Below are 4,688 nucleotides of genomic sequence, written 5' to 3' on the forward strand. Positions count from 1 at the left end.
TGCTAATTATTTTGTAATGGCGCTATGTTAAGAACAACAGATGAACTCCTTTATGATCTTTTTAGGACTGGCACATATGGAGATTGTAAGGCTGGGTACACACACTTTCATGATCCTTTCCATCAACAAACGGCTGCATGATGCATTAATGTGTGCTGTACATACAGTGCGTTCTGCTCTATGGAGAGGGGAGAACGATGTGCGAATGATGAGCCCACTGTGCTCTCTCCCCTTCATTTTTATCAAGATCATCCATCGTTGGTAGATCGGCCAGGAAGGACGTTCGGACGACAGATGACGTGCGCTGTACACATGCCAGATTCTCATCTGATATCAGCCCTGAGCCAATTATTGGACGAGAATTATCTGACCTGTGTACTTAGCCTAAGGCTAAGCTATTTGTAGGACAGTGATCAACGGACATATTTTAAGTCTTTAGATCATTTATTCTGTAAGTGATTTTTTGGAAAGCTGAATGCCTTGACTAAAGCTAGGTACACACGTGCAATAATTGTTGTTAGAAAATGAATGACTAACGATTATGCACGATTATTTTGAACAATCGTATTGTGTACAATTCTGTACATGCTGTAACAATACGATCGTTCAAATATAATCCACCAATAGTGTACACACGCTTGATACGATCGTTTGAACGATGCAGGAAGTGACATGTAAAGGAGAAAGTTTACTGAAGAACCATCCACGATCACTGAACGACTGTACACACAATAGATCGCGAACAATCGTCGCCCAATCAGATCCGCCGGTCATTCGTTTCCAGCAACAATCCTCAATCATTGGCCTTGTTCTGCACTTTTTTTGTTAACGAATATTGGACGAACGGTTGTTAGTATTTTGTTTCCAATGATAATTATTGCAGGTGTGTACGCACCTTTAGGCTACGTGCACATCTCTCTAGAATGACTTCATTGTTTCCAGATAAACAAATGTACACCAAGAGCTGTTCAAAAAAGTTTTCAAGTTTGAGTATTTGCAATGAAACCCCTTTTTTCAGATGTATTAAAATCCTATAAGTCTTTATTTCCCACTGATTTCAACTAGTTGGGATACTTCAAGTAAAATTGTGCTTTGGAATACTTAAAGATTATATTGTACTAAGCATCCTGAGGAAGCAGCTGTGTACTGCGAAACGCGTTGATACTTTACTGGTCCCCACCAGACTTTTCTATACAATCTACAAAGATGTGATTCATGTTCACCTCCCATGCTTTGCTTACAGTTCGATGAATATTGTTGGGTTCCAATTTACCACCTCTTAGTACATGTAGTCCCTTGTCTATATATTCAGCTAATATGATGTTTTAATATATTTTATATAAAAATATTATCAATTATCTTTTATGCCATTAAAAAGTCCCAAATCTCTAGATTTTAACATTTCAGTTTTAGTCTGTTTTGTTGAACTCCACTTTGTTATCCTGTAATCTGCTACCACCATGCATGGGAGTCCATCCATCCAATAGGAAATTGAGAATTATTGACATGACACAAACCACGAGACATGATCTTGGAAATCGGCAACAAAAACCCAATTGGCCCGAGTATCTTCTGATTTGAAGAAACAAATGTACTCATCACAATCTGTGACAGTAAAAGAGAGTATGTTAAAAATGCAACTTGGAAAATCGAGCACAGAATGGCCCAAATTTATTATAGACTGGAGAAGACAGGCGATCATGGGAGAACTTGGGTGATTCAGCAAACCTGTAGTGGATCTCGTCCAGGACTCGACACATTTGCCAAATAATAGCAAATTATTCTTTACAGGTTTACTGGTTCAGGGTACAGGTTCACCATTGAAAGTGTATCCTCTCTAGCCTTGGCGATCCTTAATAAATCAAAGCCATTGTGTGAATACATTCACACAAACAAAAAATGTTCATGTAAAAAAATAAAAATGAGTACTTGATCAAAAAACAAATTTTTAATCCCCCATTACAAAAATCATCTTTATTGAAAATGCCGTCATTTTTATTGCAGCCCTGGCAACCAGAAACCCTCTTTTTATTTGAGCGGCAGTTCCCATAGCACGAAATTAAAAAAAAACCTACTCGCTACACTTTTGGTTAAAAGATAAATTTTTCCTCTTATTAACTTCAAAGGATGCCATTAAAATACTTCCCCCCCTCCTGAAAGCATGCTCATTACACTATCATTTAAAGTAATTAAATCAGAATAAGTGCTTCTGCAAATCTGTTTTAATGCATCGTCTAATTAAATCTGACCTAGACTGTGAACTGTAATCATTAGCTACGTGAACTGTGTAATGTTGTGCGGACGCTTTTAATCATTTATATACAGAGTAATCGGACGGTAATGCTGTTCTGTATTTCAAACGCACCTGGAGAAAGGGAAGAATGTCTGGGAATCAATTATTTTGCACGCGTTTGACAAAAATGAACATGAACAACGTGGAAATGATGAGATGATAGAAAATGTCAGAGAATTGCCTAGAAAAAACTTGTTAGTTTTGTAGAACTGAGCATGCCGGTATGATGTAGCTCCTGTGCACATGTGTGGTAGTGATGTCATTCTTACCTGGTCAGTGAAAATGGTTTATACCCAGAACACGATACACATGGGAGTTACCTGACAAAGCATTTATATTGCCTCCCATTCATTTCTGCCATACAGTATAGCCCTATCTAGGAGGCCAACTTACCCTGTGGGTCAAATGCAGGTCAAAAGGAAGTAAATTGAAGGTCAAATGCACCTGCAATGAATTGCGAATGATCTCAGAAGCAACTCAATCTTTTTCATAGCAAACTGGGGTCAAGCAAACCCATTAATTAAAATGCTAAATCAGCTCCCTGACAAACCTTGTATCTAGAGAAAATGTTCTTGGACTGCACCTTGAAGAAGGTCAAATGAAGGTCAGAAAAAGGGTAACTGCAGGTGAAATCAGAATGGTCTTGGAAGCAACTCAAATCTGTCTATAGAAAACTGTGTTGACTCAAATTAGTTTCATGACAACCCTCAGATCTAAAGAAGATGTTGCAGGATTACATCTTAAAGCAGGTGAAGTTTAGGTCAGAAATAGGTCAACAGCAGGTTATTTTCACCTATTAATGAATTCTGATTGATTTCAGAAGCAGCTCAAATCTGTCAATGGCAAGCTGCATTGCCCATTGACTCAAGCAATAAATAAGCTCCAGGAAAAGCCTTGGATGGGGAGAAGGACTTCCAAGAATATTACCTTTACCTAGGAGCACTGACTATAACACGTTGGACTGAAGAGTTTATTGTGTGAATAAAGCAAAAAAGAAAAAGATCATCCTTGGGTTGAATTCCCCTTCAAAGCTGATGGCAGATACAAAAGACTCAGAATAATGCAGCATCAATACATGCTTTGGGATGAGCTCATCATTGTCATGCTTCTCCCTTCACGGTCCAATCACATGCAAAGGGTGTGTACATGACAGCCTGGGCTCAGAGTAAATGGGCTTATATTTGTACCTATTCAGCCTGAAAGACAGAAGACATCTAGTGGTGAAACAGGGTACTGCAAGATAAAACTTTGGATTAAAGATGTAACAAAATTTCAAAAATTGAAACAATGTTTAATTTTATTAATGTTATCTTTGGTCTAATATTTATTTTATTGTTGGCTAGAATTCTTCACTGTAGATGGAAACTCTAATAGGATAACATAGTTAAGTATTATAAATATTTGCCATGTAAATTTGTTTTTTATAGGCATCAAATTTCAGAATTGCTGGTATGGCACCTGGCAAGCCGCACATCGTGCACACAAGCTTTGAAAACACCAATTGTAACCGTTCGGCGTTCCAAAGCACGGTACTTTTTGTTTTTCTGAAACGCTAAATGTTTTAATTCTAGCTGGATTATGTAAATGCCACAGCTCTTTCATGCTTCAATTTATTTTTCAGGAAGCTTTCTAGGATCTTTTATTACACGCTGCTTGAATATACGTCATAGCTCTCTGCCAAGGCTCTGCCATGGCTCTCCTGTCACTATAACAACCAACAAAAAGCTTCGGATTAATGGTATACAGTAAATGTAAAACAAAGAAAATGTCTGTTGCTGGTAGTAACCAAAATAACAATTAAATTAAACTGCAACCTACAAAAAAATTGTATTTAAAGAATTTAAAGGATTGAAGTCCTGAAGGAATGAATGCCCAGAAAAAAGGGTTCAGGTGAAATACTTGTCTTCAATCCAAAGATGTCCCCTGCAGTATTCATTTTCAACCACAAGATGTCACCAGCTCTTTGGGCTGAATGATACCCAGTGCTATTCAACCCACTTCTGTGAACCTGGGATGTTAAGTCCATGCTCCTAGGCAGATCATCCAACCATGCTCATGGGAGAATTAGGACTGGCCCATTAATGAAGAAAGAAGAGGACCTGTTATACCCTGAGATTCAGATGCAGAGATTTAATTTATAACTAAACAGGGTGTGGGGGTGCTCCAATGATGATGAGGGATGTGTGAAGCTCATGCCATGGAATTCTTTATTAGGAAAACTTGCCTCTACCCCCCCATACATTGGGCAGTTCTTTATTATTATTACACAGTATTTACATAGCGCCAACATATTACACAGCGTTGTACAAAGTCCATAGTCATGTGACTAGCTGTCCCTCACAATCTAATGTCCCTACCATAGTCATATGTCATTAATACAGTCTAAGGTCAATTT

At 38.1% G+C, this 4,688-nt stretch overlaps 1 long non-coding RNA gene across 1 annotated transcript in view; it reads left to right on the top strand.

Annotated features, from left to right (window-relative positions):
- The window catches only part of LOC140336355 (uncharacterized), an 11,709-nt gene extending 7,614 nt beyond the window's left edge, over positions 1-4,095 (top strand). Inside the window, exons 2-3 of the long non-coding RNA XR_011921875.1 lie at positions 3,721-3,822; positions 3,915-4,095. This is a non-coding gene — a long non-coding RNA (uncharacterized lncRNA). The remainder of the gene's footprint in view (positions 1-3,720; positions 3,823-3,914) is intronic.
- Positions 4,096-4,688: the final 593 nt, after the last annotated feature.

The sequence above is a fragment of the Pyxicephalus adspersus genome, chromosome 8 (genome assembly GCF_032062135.1).
Source record: "Pyxicephalus adspersus chromosome 8, UCB_Pads_2.0, whole genome shotgun sequence".
Classification (NCBI taxonomy): Eukaryota; Metazoa; Chordata; class Amphibia; order Anura; family Pyxicephalidae; genus Pyxicephalus; species Pyxicephalus adspersus.